This window comes from Sturnira hondurensis, unplaced genomic scaffold, assembly GCF_014824575.4.
Source record: "Sturnira hondurensis isolate 20B ecotype Veracruz unplaced genomic scaffold, ASM1482457v3 Scaffold0003681, whole genome shotgun sequence".
Classification (NCBI taxonomy): domain Eukaryota; kingdom Metazoa; phylum Chordata; class Mammalia; order Chiroptera; family Phyllostomidae; genus Sturnira; species Sturnira hondurensis.
Window position 1 is genome coordinate 2,353,344 of NW_028076312.1, and position 17,253 is coordinate 2,370,596.

Sequence of the window (17,253 nt, forward strand, 5' to 3'; positions counted from 1 at the left end):
AATGCTTTAAGTGCCTATGGCCTTCTGGGTCTGGAGTATGCGAGGCCCTGTAAAAACCTGTTTCTGATTCTTACAGAATTTCTGTAAGGTAGGTACCGAGAGCCCCTTTTGGGGTCTCTGAGAGCCTTGGCAACTTGCAATTTTTAGAATAAGGGCTTGCCGTCTTTCAGCGAATGATTGAAAAGGTCAAAATTTTATGAAATAGCAGATCTCTGGGGTTCAAATTATCCAGTGTGGGGCAGCGCTCAGATTGTATTGTTTCTCTGAAACTTACTTTAAAGTAAGTTTTAACAACCCTTTCACTATGGGACTCTTCATCGTAAAAAAGGTACTTTAACTTCAGTAAAAGTCACTGATATTACAAAAAAGGCTTTCACAGAATGAAGAAAAAAAAAACAAGCAATCAGAATAATCAGGGTTGTTGCTGTTTTTTTTTTAATTAGTAACTCCTAACATTTTTTGAAATGGTGAGTTTTTGGAACTGGAAATTTTGGGAACTGAGTAGCATTTATGTTATTGGGGAAAAAAGTAACAAGAACTACACACTGTTTAAATCTCATGACAACCAATCAAAATCTAATCAAGGTAATTTAATGAAAGATAAATCATTCCTAAATATTTGAATGGACAAATGAGTAAGTGAAATATGGAATGTATATACCCCGGGATATTATTCTGGGGGGAAAGGAAGCAAATTCTGACAGGCTCTGATGTAGGGGAACCTTGAGGACATTATGCTAAATGAAGGAAGCCAGTTATTTTTTGAAAAGACTAATGCTGTCTGAGTTCAAGTACACATGATACTTAGAGCGGTCATAGTGATAACAATGCAAAAATACCGGGGCTCACTCGCAGCAGAGGAGAGGGAAGGATGAGAGTTATTTAACGAGTGAATTATGCCAGTTTTACAAGATAAAGAGACTTATGGGCATACATGTTGCAGACAAATGTGAATGTATTCAATGCCACTAAACTGTACATTTAACAGGTGAGGAGGGTATAAGGAGGATAAGTGATAATAGAAAAATGTAATAAAGATTATATTTTAAAAGAATCTGGTTTTGAAATATAAAAAATAAAAAAAACTATTTCCAACTAGCACAGTAAAAATGGTTCAGATAGTAAAGTTTATGTTATGTGTATTTTCCACAATATTTTTAGTATATTGAGAATTATTAATAATGTATCTGGTGAGCTTTGACATTTTTATTCCCTTTTTTACAACTTAAGAAATGTGTAATCCTATACAAATTGTTGAGTCATCCTACAATATGAGGATGTGCAAATAGTTCTAAGCCTGAAAGAATTCAGTATAGGGGTTGAAATGCTAGGTTGACAAAAACTGACTTAAATTTTCAAAAAATACTCATTTGAACCAAATAAAATTCATATTGACTCCAATAACAAGTACCTAAAACATGTAGAAGAGATTCACAAAGAGTTCCATAGCTGATTTTTCAAAACATGAAACCCTGGTTGTATATTCGATGTATAAAGCAACTGTGTAAAACTGAATGAAAATTATACCCTTAAGTATTACCTGGGGAGTCACTTAAGTGACACCCGTCTCCTACTGTTCTCTGATCTGCTCACTCTGTAACAGGTTCTGAGTCATTACGCCTGTGCCCTGTTCTGCAACCATCATCCATATACTTACTTCGTTACTCTTCACGGGCTTATTCCCATTTCCCGATGAAAGGGGTTTCACAGAACTCAGTTGCATAGTTCAGTAGAATTTAAAGAACTCGCTATTTTCTTTTCCTTCTTTAATTTCTCATCACTTAGCAAACACTTTGAAATACAAAGAAGATGTTCACAAGTAACTGAAAATTGTGTATTTAACTCCCCCTCATCGCATTTGTCAAGATTAAGTTTTATGAGTGTTGTCCCTCTCCTACTGTCGTCCTCTCATTAAGCCACTTTTATTTCAAAGTTTGGAGCTGAAGTAGAGGAGAGATTGCTGGCTACACTGGAGAGTTGGGGCAGGGGAACTGGAATCTCTACAGGGAACTGGAGAAAAATGAATAAGGAGATCAAGCTGCCAACCCACTTAACAATCTTTCAAGTCTAGCTTGTTGCAAGCGGCCCTGTGCAACTTTTATTTAATTCTTTGCTGCCTGGCAAGAACAAATTATGTTCTATTTAGAGGTGATTCTTTTGGCAATTGTAGGTGCTCTTTCTAAGCAGGGAAGAAAAATGGTAAGGAAAGTGTGTGGTGACATTTCTTTTAAAGTTCTCCTTTAAGTGTATGCAAGAAAAATATATAAAAGAAAACAAAAAAGGTTGATTTAGAAGTGTACAAAGGAAGAGTTATCTGGAGATTAGATGTCTTGATCAGCCACTTTTATTCATCTGCTTCCTCATGCTTTTATATAAATAAAAATTTTGATCTTGGTAGTTTTTTCAAAAATATTTTTTTTTACATCAATTCAAACTCTGTGCTCATGAACTAGAGTACAGCATTAAACTAGTTAACTATATGCCACTGTTCCTACTTTGTTAATAGTTAACTATTACTAATTACCATATACCAGAGTATTTTTCAGAGTAAAAAAAATGGGGGCTGAAGCAGACCCACTGATAAAAAAAACTTACAGGAAAAAATACAATAAAACTGAAAGTTTTTTAAAGCTATGGAATGTTGGATAAGCATCACACCTTCATTTCTAAATTTCAATACATGGTATAATTTTAAATATCAAATATTTCATTGAATAGATTTTCTGTGTATTTTTAGTAGAATAAACACATGTCTACCAGGTCCTTGCAGTTGTGCGTGGGGGCAACTTTTCCCACAAATGCCCCCATCTACCACAGATGAAAGTGAAACTACCAAGACATGATCTGCCTGGGGAGGAGAGGTGGCCAATCTCTCAAAGGATAAAGGCCAAGAGCCCCTTCCTCAAAGGCTTTTTATTAGGTTGTAATACACAGGAATACAGGCAGCAAGGATCAAACAGTAGATAACATTTCAAAGAAATCTGAGGGCTCAGTATGAGTCAGTGTCTGTCAGATAAGGGGGTTGCAGAAACTTTGGGAAACATACGCATTTCCTGCTTGGACCTTTATCATATGAATGAAAGCACTCTTAGCAAAGTAGGCTTCACAGGACATTTAGGAACTCTTTCTTATACCCTATCACCCTGGATCCGGCTCTGGCCAGGCAAGGGGCTGTACCGTCTCCCCTATCACAGGTGTTCAGGCTTAAGTGGATTAGAGCCAAGAAGTGCTTCTCTCAGACGGACATGGGGACTCTGGCTATGCCAGAATAGCCACAGGGGGAGGGTCCATCACTCCCTCTTTGTTGTAGCCCCCACAGTCCTTCTATGATGGCCTCCCAAGTGATCGTGTCTGGCTTAGGTTGCCCCTCCTTTTAGGAGTTGTACCCATCATGGACTAATTGACCAAGCTTTGGGGGCAAGGAAGGAAGCAGAAGCAGCATTGCTGTCAGAGGCAAGCTTTGTCTCCTTAGTGGTTCTTATTCCAGAGGTCGCTCACTCATCTTATCCATGGGAGGCAGTTACAACTCCTGAAACCAGGAAGAGCAGTTCCCAACAGTTGTGTAATTGACAGACATCTGCCTGGCTTGATTTAGTAGAGAAAGGTATATTAATATTGTGCACTTTTGTAATCTTCTTATAAAATAATAAATGATTTCTGTTAACTCATACAGTGAACCAAGGAATTTTATCTGAAGAGGAAAAGAATCCCAAAACATTATTTCATCAATAGTGAATTAATTTAGAATAAGAGCATAAATACATGTTGCTTTAAAAATATCAAAATGGGTAATCATAAAGAGAAAAAAGTTGCATATCATTGTTCTTCCTCTCCCTTCCTCTTTTCTTCCCTAAGACCTTGTACCTGACCCTGTGCTAGAGCATACTCCCATGAATCTTCACTTTTGGGTAGTTATTCTTTTACTCCTTTGCCTTAAAGAGTACCCTAGGGGCTCAGCTCAAACCTGGAATTCTACATGGATTTGAATCTTGGCTCCAGGAATTTCTAACTGTAATAACTTAGCTCCTTTAGCCTTCATTTTTGTCACATTGGACTGAATTTGGAGAATTCAGTCTGAAAATGAGCATTTTAGAGCATTGAGTGTGAAAGTGTTGAAAATGGTGCTTGCCACATAAGAAGTACTCAGTAAATATTAGCTGTTATGGTTTCTAGTGTTTGTAGTTGGAGATATGCCCCTCCTCTAGAGACACCTTTTACCCTGTAACCTACCCCAAAGCGAGGGGTTGCATCTGGCCTTCTCTCAGCTTCAGGTCACAATTTATAAGCATGTACACCTACAGCTCTGTGAGTATGGGAAGTGGGATGCGGAGAACAGATCTGTAATGCTCTTGGAATCCACATATAGCCCCCACCCTGTCCTTTGACGTCATCTGCCTAAATGCTGTTCATTCCCCACCTACAAATCAAAGATCTTGCCAAGTGATCTGAAATCACCTTTATAACTCCATGCAAATCACTCCCTAGGTGACTTTGAATAAGTGTCTGGCTTATTGGTCTCATTCCAAGAATTTCTTGCCTAATGGTGTCCGGAACTCCTAAAACCACTGAACTTCCTCAGCATTTGCACTTAGCCTATCAGAAACGAGGCCAATGGTGACATAGATAAAGTTTGTCTTTTAGTGATTTTTCATCTCTTTTCTGTACTCTGCCCTCCTTTGTCCCACGTGACTACTAAACTCTTATATCTGTTAACACGAATTGGATGGAATTAGATGCTTGGTTACATACTGATTAAGAGTATGGAATCCAGAGCCAATACTTCTGGACTCCAACTTAAGGATTACCTCAGGCTTACTACTTCCTGGGTGATCTTGGACAAATTATTAAACTTTTCTGGCCTCGGCTTTCTCATCTGTAGTATTATGTTTCTCCCAATCTTGTTACTGGAAATAAATTGTCTAGAACATTGCCTCCTACATGATAAAATTGCACTGTATCTCAGCTATGGCTAAATCTTTGATATGCTAGTTGATAGGGACTTTGATTCTATCTGGAGGATTTATATTGGTTACAGTATTAATAGCATATTTTAGAGAACAATTCTTTCGGGTAGAGTGATAGGTATTAGGGCTGATATTTAGGCTCAGATCATATTGTGATGGAATACAAATGATGTATATGCAGTGGTTTGCAAGTAATTTATCTTTTTTTAGTAAATAACTCAGTTTCTAGATATGTCTAGTAATACATCAACACAAAACTCCATTGAAATACCTGTTGTTGGAATCCTATTTTTATATGTATTATAAATCCATTACTCTTGAATTCAAGTTTTTGTGTATGAACTTCAAAGGCAAATTAATGAAAACATTTTACACAAGACATTTTAGGCTCATTACTGACTGTAATGCCTTTTGGGTCACTTTCTCATAACCTCCATCAATTTTAAAATCACATTTCACTCTTTAGACTTACAGTGGCATTTTAGAAATGTGCCTATTTGTTATCGTGGTTGTTTTTATTTTAAGTGTGAGAACATGGAATGGCTATATATATATATATATATATATATATATATATATCCCTCTGGCAGATGAAAGAATTATAGGAACATAAGCTGAGACTTCTGGCTGCTATACCTCCAAAGAATTTGTTTAATGTAGCACCATGGAACTACCTAATCCTTTCCAATTTGTTACCTATTTTTCTTTGTTATCTGTCTCAGTGATGTCTCATCTCCCCAGCTGACTGCTGCAGGCTAGCAATCTATAACAAAAACTCCATCTCAATCTCAGACACAGCAAAAGAGAGAGGCTGCAAGATTAATGGCCCCACCTGTAATTATAAAGTCCCAGCCACAGACATCACAAGACCCCTCATTATTTACACATGGTGGATGAAGCGCTGTGGGTTAGCAGCACTAAAGTGTGGAGATATTGGTCTCTTAGTAAAGAAAATGCTGTGTTATTCGATCTGGGAAGCCTACTGAGTTTTGAGTAGTGTTAGGAACTGTGGAGGAAAAAAAAAGGTTCCTTCCCTTAAGGAGCTTGTCATAATTTCATCCATTTCAGTTTTCCCATGATAATACCCATTTCTTATTAATTCATAGAAGAGGCAGATCTATTGTTAGAGCTGTCAAGTGCAAGGCATATAAAAACAGAGACTGCTCTTGGAGGCCGTGGCACACACACACCCGTGATGGAGCTTTCTTTGCTCGTGGTAAAACAGACCAGTACGTCGCTTCTCAAGGAATAGCTATTCTGACAGGATAAAAATGGCAAATGTGGGAATATTCAGCATTTTTCTTCCCACCTGCTCAAACATTCTGAGTCTGCCGGCCTGATCTTTCCAGCCCACCGGACCAAACAGCCCCTCCCATCTACTCACACGCACAGTCTTCCCGGAGTGTTGCGATGCCTACTCAGGGTACATTTTAAAAACTGGGCAGAAAATGATTTAACCACAATGCTGAGGGGGGGAGAGTATTTAGGGAAGATGGCTAAGTTGATCGGTAGTGTAATAATGATTCAGTGGGGGAGGGTAGAAGGGGAAAGCTTTGTGACAGGAGAAAACACAAAGAGAAAGAGAGGTCCTGGGGTGGGCGGTGGTGAGTGAAAGGCATCAGGGGGTGAGAGATGCGTGAGCGAAGTGAGAAGAGATTTAGAACCGTGGCCATGTGCAAAGTGCATTTAATGCGCTTCGAGAGGAGTAAGGTTCTTTTGGTTGCATTTTGGCTGCTGAACCATGCTCCCAGAATATAACACCATTCTTGAATGGACCGTGCAGATGGCCGCCGTCCCTCAGGGGCTCATTTTCACCTTGGATCAGCAGTCTCACAGGTGAGGGGCATGGAGTGGACAGAGGCCCCTGCATCAGTAACGCCCGATCTTCTGCAGTAGTCCAGAGAATTCTCCCCCCATGGGTTCTTCTCTCCGTTTCTAACACATACTTTGAAATAGTCCCTGTACCCCTTCCCTCCTCCGGTGTGCACTACCTTGAAATACACAAAAGTGTGATATTCTAGTAGCAGAGTGAGATGTCACCGAGTAGGATTATTAGTAACATTCCTGCTGAGACCATGGCTTCTCAAACTTTGCCAAGGCTCGCAGAGACCTCTAATGCCCACCATCTCTGTCTGCCAAACCTGACAAAGTCCCCGATGTGCCATCCCGTCCTCTTTGTCTGTTGCACGACTGTGGTCCTCTGCTGATCCCTGATAAGCCTTTCCATCTCCAGATCACTGATTTGTCTGCCACATCACTATCTATGGCTCTTTGTCATTCTCTTGTGTTTTTATATACAACCATGTGAGGGACAGAGAAAAATAATGAACACAGATCGAGGCTTATTGTAGGCTGGGCACTTCACACATGTTATTCCACTTAGTCACCCCTAAAGTGTACAGAAAGTATCATTCTCTATATTTTACTAATGAGGAAGTCAGCTCTTAGGTTAAGTTTCTTGCCCAGCCTTCCACCAATTACAAATAATGTAAACTGAATACAGATGAAAATGATTTCGAAGCTTGAGTTTTTTGCGCTTTTATGAATACGTAAAGCAGTAAAGGACAATATTGTAAACTGGTTACATGCTTAATGCTATTTTCAAGTATTTTATCTTTCTTAAACTAGGGCTGCAACTTCCTATTGTAATTATAAATTCCAATTTACCAAAATGTGTTTATATTTAATTGACATTTATTTTAGCTCCATTTTACTGCTGAACTTTATTAAGCAAGTAATAGAGTCAAAGTAAGGCCACTTAGCAGTACAAAAAGTAGAAAGACATTTTGACAGGCAAATATACTATGTGAAAAGGGGCTAAAATTACATAACGCAGAAAGCCTCTGTTTCTATTTTAAGGGTACTTCTGTTCTCTTACTTATAAAATGGGACAAACAATAGTATGTGTGTTATAAGGTCTGAGGTGTCTGGAAGGAGTGTAGAATATGTAGAATAGTAACATCATAGAGATCATTTTTAGCAGATTTTCCATTCAATGAGAAATACTCAATGTTTACTTCATTTTGGCATAATATAGTGTAGGTTACTTCCATCAGTCACTTATATGATCAAATGAGGCTGTCTATGTAAGTAGATTATACATTCTAAGTACATTATACATTCTAAGTAGATTATTATCAAGTTTCTTTTTTTTAATATTTTTACTTAATTACTGTTCAAGTACAGTTTTCCGTACCCCAATCCCATCCCAGCCCACCCCCGCCCCGTGCTCCCCACCTCCCTCCCATTTCCACCCCCCTTAGTTGTTCTCCATGTGTCCTTTATACTAGTTTCTGTGGATCCTTCCCCTTTTCCCCTGAAATTCTCTCCCCTCTCCCCTCTGGTCCCTGTCAGCCTGTTCTGAATTTCAGTGTCCTTGGTCATATTTTGCTCGCTTGTTTGTTTTGTTGTTTTGCTTATGGTAAAGGTGAGATCATATGGTATTTGTCTTTCACCACCTGGCTTATTTCACTCAGCATAATGCTTTCCAGTTCCATCCATGATGTTGCAAAGGGTAATAGCTCCTTCTTTCTTTCTGCTGCATAGAATTCCATTGTGTAAATGTACCATAGTTTTTTGATCCATTCACTTGCTGATGGGCATCTAGGTAGCTTCCAACTCTTGGCTATTATCAATTGTGCTGCTATGAACATTGGTGTGCATAGGTTCTTTTGGATTAGTGTTTCAGGGTTCCTAGGATATACTCCTAACAGTGGTATTGCTGGGTCAAAAGGCAGGTCCACTTTTAGTTTTCTTAGAAAAATTCCATACTGTTTTCCATAGTGGTTGGACCAGTCTGCAATCCCACCAACAGTGAACTAGGGTCCTCTTTTCCCCACAACCTCTCCAACATTTGTTGTTTGTTGCTTTGTTTATGTTGGCCATTCTAACTGGTGTAAAGTGGTATCTCATTGTGATTTTAATTTGCATCTCTCTGATAGCTAGTGATATTGAGCATCTTTTCATGTGTCTCTGGATCCTCTGTATGTCCTCCTTAGAGAAGTGTCTGTTGAAGCCCTTTGCCCATTTTTTAATTGGGTTGCTTGTCTTCTTTGAGTGGAGTTGAGTAAGTTCTTTGTATATTTTGGAGATTAAACCTTTGTCTGAGGTATCATTGGCAAATATATTTTCCCATACAGTTGGTTCTCTTTTTATTTTAATACTGTTTTCTTTAGCTGTGAAGAAGCTTTTAATTTTGATGAGATCCCATTTGCTTATTCTTTCCTTTATATTCCTTGCTCTAGGGGACATACCGGTAAAAATATCAAATTTCTTTTTGACTGAAATTTATGTAAATCTGCCCATTTTACTTGCATCTGAATGCAGAAACAGCTCTGTCTACACTCAACATGCTAACAGAGCAGCTGCTTTTCCCAGTGTGTGATTGAAGAGGTTTGGAAGAAGGATACTCTTACAGGTTTTCTCACCCTCCCCTGCCCAGCCTCCTATTTGTATACCAGATTTCTGATATTATCATTTCTCCTCCAGATTGGTTTGTGTTTACAGAAGGATAAGAAAGAAAGAAAGAAAGAAAGAAAGAAAGAAAGAAAGAGAGAGAGAGAGAGAGAGAGAGAAAGAAAGAAAGAAAGAAAGAAAGAAAGAAAGAAAGAAAGAAAGAAGAAAGAGAGAGAGAGGGAGGGAGGGAAGGAGGGAGGGAGGAAGGGGAAAAGGAAAGGAAAGGAAAGGAAAGGAAAGGAAAGGAAAGGAAAGGGAGGAAATATGCTACATAGATTCAGAACTTTCAAACCTTTGCAGGAATCTGTGTGCCAGATAAACTGGTCAGTCCACTAGCTGTCACTAATCCATTAAAAGTGGTTCCAGAAGAGCTTTCTGGCAGTCATGAATTATCTGTAGGGGGTTGGACCCCTGAGAAAAGGGTACATAGAAGTATTGTAGACTAAATCTGATATATTTCACACTTTTGTTGAAAATCACTCTTGATTACATGCGGATACATGCTACTCTAAATTCTCCATCCATAGATTGTTTGACTGAATAATGTAATGGTGCTTGTAGAAAAACTACATCTAACCAGGTTGACATTACCTATTACTTTTTTCCACCCAGGAATTACTGGAAGCATTTCAAAATGCTCACTCCATCTATTAATTTCATTAATAGATGAAAAATTCCAGTTACAGTTTTTTTAACTTTGTCTTCCTAGTTAGTGAAAATACCTGCTTATCTTTTTCTGAATAGCAAAATGTATAAAAGTTAGTTTCCACTCAGTAATTAACTTTCAAATCATAGGCAAGATAAGAAGATTGAATTGAGACAGGGAGAAAAATGTAAAGTCAATTTACATACCAAAAGTGTGGGCATGAATAAATACAAGGCAGCAAGAACTGTCAGACAAAAACAAGCGAAATATTAGCATCTGATAAAAAAGAAAGAGTAATTCCACATTACATTAATGTCTTTAAACCCTACTGATTTGTTGGAATCATATTTTAACTTCACTATACTATGTGTGGTTTAGAATTTAAATGTGAGAAAAGCTATGTATGTTTTAGGACTGCTAGGGAGAAAAAAATGCAACCCAATGGAAATATGTCCACAAATCAAAGAGTAAATACTGGGAATGGGAGACTGCATAACTGTATACTATTTACATCTCTAAGTTTGATTACCACGCATTTGATTAGACTATCACTCGGGAATAAGACAGGAAGGACAAGGTGTATGTGTTCCCAGACCTGAATGGGTGCCTGAAATGGTGGGTAGTAACAACTCCCATATAAACCGTGTTTTAATCTATACATACATACCTGTGATAAAGTTTAACTAATACCTTAGGCACAGTAAGAGGTTGACAACTAGTGATATGTGTTATAGATAATATGTAAATAATAAAGATAACAGAATAATGATATTATAATTAAATTTATACGAATGTTATCTCTTTCAAATATCTTATTGTACTGTACTCATCCTTCTTCTTCCAATGATGTGACATGATTCAAAACCTACATAAGGAGATGAGGTGAGGTGAATGCCACAGGCATTGTGATGTGGCATTAGATGTTTAGCATAAGGGTTACTTGGACACAAGCATTGCAATACTGTGACAGTCCATTTGGTAACTGAGATGGCTACTAAGTTACTAAGGGGCAGGTAGTGTATACAGTATTGATGTGCTGGACAGAAGGTTCATTCATAACCCAGGAAGGGTAGAACAGGACAGTACAAGACTTTGTCATGCTGCTCAGACTGGTGTGCAATTTAAAACATTAATTTTTCCTGTAGTTTTCCATTTACTTATTGGACTATGGTTGACTGTAGATAAGTGAAACCATAAGAGGTGAAACTTTAGATAAGGCAGAGCAACTATCACATTGTCTTAAAATATGGCCATGATATTAACGGAGTTTGGAATTCTATCTCAAACTGGTATTTTGTATGCATGCTTTATTATCTTGAAACCATCATCATCAGAATCCCTGGTACTGCTTTTCAAAATACAGGTTTGTAAGCCCCGCTGGGTTGCTCATTGGTTAGAGCATAGCCCTAATATACCAAAGTGCTTGGGACTGATCCCTGGTCAGGGTATATACAACCAACAAATGCACAAATGAGCAGAACATTGACTCACTCTCTCTCTCTCTCTCTCTCTCTCTCCCCCTTTCTTTCTCCCTCTCAATCAATCAATAAAAAAAGATACGTGGATTTGGGTACCTTACCCCATACTAGTGAACAAGCTACTCAAGTGTCCACACTAACTTTTGGGAAACATAACAGAAACCCTCTTATACTCTGCAGGCCACACCAAATCGCCCCCCCCCCCCCACAATGTGTCTGCAGAGTGAACTCCAACCTGTGTGGGAGACTTTCAGAACACTTCGTAAGCTCACACTACAGCTGCTATTTCCATTCAAACTGCACAGGGGATCCTGGACTATTCATTAGGTCTCTGAGGAGTTGTGCTCATCCGTGCCTCTGTGCCCTTGCTTAGGCTAATCATCCAACCTGGTACTCCCCTTCCCTCCCACTCTCTACTGGACAAGCTGGGCCCAATGGAAATACCCAGCCCTCTGCAGAGCCTTTTCCCCAAATCCTTGCTCTCCATTTTATGCATACAGATATTTATCAAATATTCGGTTTATCATAATTATTTGATATTTGTCTGCTTATTTCCTGCACCTTAAAAGTTCCTGGAGGACAAGGAACTTACTTACTCATCTTTTTGTCTTCTGGCCCAGATAGAGACTGGTTTAATGTAGGCTTTCAGTAAATGCTCTACTTCCTTCTTTTAAATTATATGGTCATAAAAAAAGATGCTATTCTCTTACTCATTCCCCAGTAAAAGTACTTTGAAGAGGTCAGGACTGCCATAGCTTGAAAGGACTGAAAGAAGAATCCAGAGACATAACAGCATTGTCTTTAGCTAGAGGCAGTTGGAGGATATAATCTTTTATGGTCAGCGGTGACTTCATATTTTGTGACTCTTCAACTGTCCTGGCCTATCGCTTGCAGAAAGCAGTCCAGAGGTACACTTAAATCCCGTCTCTGCTGTCAGTTCCACAAACAAGCAAAACTTGTAGCCTGGATTTATGACTCTTCCAAATATCAAAGTGGCTCGGGGACTCTAGTTCCTAAAAAAAGAATGCAAAGCGACCTTTTTAGTAACATCTGCTCGACAAGCATAAGAGACGAACTTAGTCATATTTGCTAACTTCTACAGTAAATAAGGCATTGTCGACGCAGAGGGGATTGCCTGTGAATTAAAACGATGCTGATGTGCAATAAAATCAACGCGGCTTTCAAAAGACTTAAATGGTTGCAGAAGTTACAGATATATTTGTTTACCATTTTTATTTTATGTGTTTACCCCTTCGATTGAGTCAGAATGACAAGAGGAGGAGATATCGATTTAAATAATTTTGCCATCACTAACCTGGGTTAGACAAGCAGATTTTAATTATAAAGGGACACTTCTCACATAGTTTTATTTTGATTTTGATTTATTTTTTCTTAAATATTTTATTTGTTTATTTTTAGAGAGAAGGGAAGGGAGGGAGAAAGAGAGGGAGAGAAACACTGGACGTGAGATAGAAACAACGATCAGTTGCCCCTTGTACACACCCTGACAACTGAACCTGCAACCTAGGCATATGCTCCGACCGGGAATCGAACAGGTGACCTTTCACTGTGCCAGAGAACACCCAACCAACTGAACCACACTGTTCAAGGGTTCTCACATAGTTTTTAAAAAATTATTACAATGAACAATAGAAAAAAATCACACTTGGATGTGAAAATAGGCAGATTTGGAGAGCCCTGGCGATTCTAGTGCCCTAAAACATTTCTCCCAATTACACAGGCCAGCATTTGACTAATCCTTCTTTTCGCTGTCCTCATTTTAAAAATGTACTACTAGAGAAGAGAGAGTTTACAAGAAGACCAATTCACATTAAAATACTAGTGACCTGTATGATCTCTTTCCTCATGAAATCAGGCCTAAGGATTGTGTATCTGAGACTAGCGGACAGAAAGGAAGCTCTCAATAAGATACTAAGCCATAGTTAAGGTATTGTTCTGTCAGGAGACAAACAAGGGGCCCTCCAGAGGTCGTACTTATCCTCTCCGGCTGATTTCGCTGTAGACGTCTCAGCCATGAATCACTGTATGAGGGATGTAGTGGACTCGCAGCCACCAGGCATTACAATGGAAGTGTTCCAGTTCAACCCGGCTTAGCCTGCCTCTGCTTTCCGGATCTAGGACTGCTACCGTTCAGATTTATAGGCTTCTTTCCTTAAGCCCATAGAGAATGAATATTAGATACAGAGCAGTCAAAACCGTTTTCCTTCTAAATAATGCTGAATTAATTCTAAACGCGATTAGGGTAGTAAAGATGCCCATCTCAGGCTAACTCCAACACTGAACATAGTTCTTAGTAGGCAGACATGGGAGGTATGCAAGCAACACTTATGGATAGATGGATGGGAGGAAAGTGAGGGGAAAAGTTCTGTTGTGTTTTACGATTTTAGTTATGTGATTTGTTTTGTGCGGCAGAACATCTGCCTTCTAATCTTTTGACACCTTTGTGCGGCAGAAATGTTGGAATCCAAAAGCTAAAAACAGAATTTGTAAACAGAGTAACCATAGTAGTCCGTAAAACTATACCACCCAGGTGTATGCAAGCATCAGACCAAGGCGGCAGGCGTGAAAGTGGGGCAATGGCACTAATTCAAAAATATCTCCAGGTGAGTATTTTGGCCAAATATTTTGACATTTACTTAATTTCAAAAACTCAGTGAAAATAATGTTACCACAAGTGCCGTACGCCACAGAGTTTGGGAGACGAATGCCGAACTGACTGCCTGGGCAGATTCTAAAAAGGTCAAAGCTCTAGAGATAGTGAGATAAAGGGCAGAGCAGAAGGAGGGACCGTTTATGGAAGCACGTTCGGTTCATAGTCCTGCAGCACATTTAGGGACGCAGAATTCTGAGATGTGATCAACTCCTTTGGGTTTCCAAAAAGGGGTAGAGGGAATGTAAATAAAATTGAGTGAAATCACAGAAGAGAAGCAATTGCTGGCTTCCTTTTAGAGCAATAATAGGTATTTCTGCCTAAATATGAATGAAAAATGAAAACTACCCCCAAATCTCATAGTGACATGTAAGCAGCCACGGTTAAATTATTTAAACTTTCTGTGTGGTGGGAGTGAGCACTATATCGCTTTTTCCCTAGTCCTCGCCATGATACTTGGTCAAGAACCATAAACAAAATTCAAATTTTATAGTCATAGTCTTTTTCATTTTGAATCTGGAAGTAGGTCTTGGGGTAGTAAATTGAAACTAAAAATATAAAATATAAACAATACGCAATTAAATGAAAGGGGGACTCTGAAAATACTAAAATGTCATTAGTAAGGGTTTTTTTTCCAGCCAAAGATAGAACTCTGAACACAGTGAATAAAGCTGTATATTTTATTAGCCCCAAACGCAATTAGTCGGGTTGTAGATTAAATGGGAGGTCATCCTCTGCGTCAGATAGTTCAGTTAACAGACCACTCCATGGGCAATTTAAAGGGTTGTAACACATCTAAAGGAAAGCATTGCCGTTCGCTGCTTTCTCATAAAAAAGTTTTGACTCAAAAAAGTTTTCACTGTGTCCCCATTTTATTTCACTATCCTTTCTAATTTCCGCTAGTATAAATCAATTTAGATTTATTAGCTCTGTTCAAAAGAACTCCAGTAGGTTTTTAATAATAATTATCATTATCACTGATTAAAGTTATATTGTTCAGGCCAGATGGAGTCCTTTTCCTGTCAGCTAAAATGAGCTTGCATTATGCAGTATAATGCATTCAAATCTAAATAAACAGATGGCGGAGTGACAGGATATTATATGCTGGTGATGTCAGCAGCAGCGCTTCCTAAACAGAATTGCTTTAAATAAACTGTTGTGGCAAGGACCCTGGTGCTTTTTAAGAAGGTGACTGGAATTGAGAGGAAGGGTTGTATTAACTTGGAGATAGTACTGTTCACTTGTGGAGGGAGGACCATTAGGAGTGTCTGAGGTTCAGCCTGAGAGCATGTGTCTGCTGATCCTGCTCCTTAACTGAGAAAGCATTTAACTTAATATATTTACTAAGTCAGTTTCATAAGGAAAGAGAGAGAGAGGTGCCCAGGTATAAGAACTTCCAAGTTGAAGTTAAAAACCGTGGGTTAAGAAAAGAAGGAAACATTTGATAAGACTCTAGTCTATAATTTTTGCAACATGTTGAAATAAATGTCTTGCATAGGCATGTAAGCATTTGAATTAATATTAGAACGCAGAGAAGGATCAATAAGCATGCTACAGCAAAGCTTTCAGCTTTAATAGATTTTATGTCTACTTTACATTGTAAACATAAGCTCATTCCATACCCTTGTACCCACAAAAATGTAGAGTGAACCTGTGGAATTCAGAAACAAACTTTGAAGGAAGTCATTAGGCACAATCTCTTTAGCTAATTTTCTTTTCTTGAGTTCTTATGGGAATTTCTCTGTGGAGCACTGTATTTGCTGAGGCATGCTGTATTTTTTTGGACTGTAAGACGTACCTTTCCCCCCCACCCCAAATTTGGGAGGAATAATGGTTGTTAATGCTGCTGTTGAGTTCTGTTTACATTCACATTAGTGAAATATTATGTTGTTTATGTTATTAAATATTTTACCACAATTTTTGCTTCAAATTTTTTTTCTACTTTTCTAAAACCTAGGTGTGTCTTATGGTCTGAAAAATACAGTATATTCATAGTGGCAGTCTTTAAGAGGAAGACACCACTGCCGGAGCTTAAGGCTAATATTTGAAACTAAAGGTATAACAATAATAATTTTAGAGGAGGACATCAAATAATAGAAATCAAACAAATTTAGCTGTTGAAATGCTTGAAATGTTCATATAGAGCTGTTGGTTCCCACGTTGGCCCTATACCCTGAGGGCAAGGAGAGACCAAACAGAGAGGCAGGCAATTCCAGATGGGTAGGCGGCAGGTTTTAATAAGCAAGGGAACTTACATGCACATACGAAGCTTGTCTTCAGGGGCCACAACATGAGCAGACTTCCACACACTGCCACAGAATCTTAGAAGTTCATGTAGAGACCCGAACTCAGTTCAGTCATGCATGCAGTCTGGATGGTTTCAATGACAGCTTCCTCTCTCAAGGCTGTACTTTGGAAAGTGCTGCTAGTTTGAGAATATTAGTCAGGAGCATTCCGAGGATGGGGGGCAGGAGGTGATCCTCCAATTGCCCAGGTTAAGCTCAAGTTTCAGCTGATGGTCACATCCTCTTCATGACTTCCTACAATTAAATATAATCTAAATTAAGTATGCAACCTTTTATTCTGGTGGCTTGTAATGTGTTTATAAGGACACAATCTTGTTTTCATAGACTTCAACTTCTTAACTATTGATTTAGTCCTTAATAACTCTTGGTAACTGTAAACCATGAACTTTAGAAATTATAGTGAATAGAATAGGTCATAAGTATAAAGCTGTTGAGTAATCAAAGCAAAACTTATTTCATATAAATATTTATGTTTTGACCAGTTGGTAAAATTCACCAATTCATTGATTTCCTTTTTATTTTACAGAAAATGATGAGAGAATTTTGAATAGGAAGAGATTGTATTTCACCTTCACATGTATTTGACATTCAGGGTTTTTTAAAAGATTTTATTTATTTGTTTTTAGAGAGAGAAAAAGGGAGGGAGAAAGAGAGGGAAACATCAATGTGTGGTTGTCTTTTGCATGCCCCCGCCCCCGACTGGGGACCTGGCCTGCAACCCACCTATGTGACC

At 38.6% G+C, this 17,253-nt stretch overlaps 1 protein-coding gene across 3 annotated transcripts in view; it reads left to right on the forward strand.

Moving 5' to 3' along the window:
• The window catches only part of ERBB4 (erb-b2 receptor tyrosine kinase 4), a 999,063-nt gene that overhangs the window by 669,937 nt on the left and 311,873 nt on the right, over positions 1 to 17,253 (forward strand). The window lies entirely within an intron of this gene.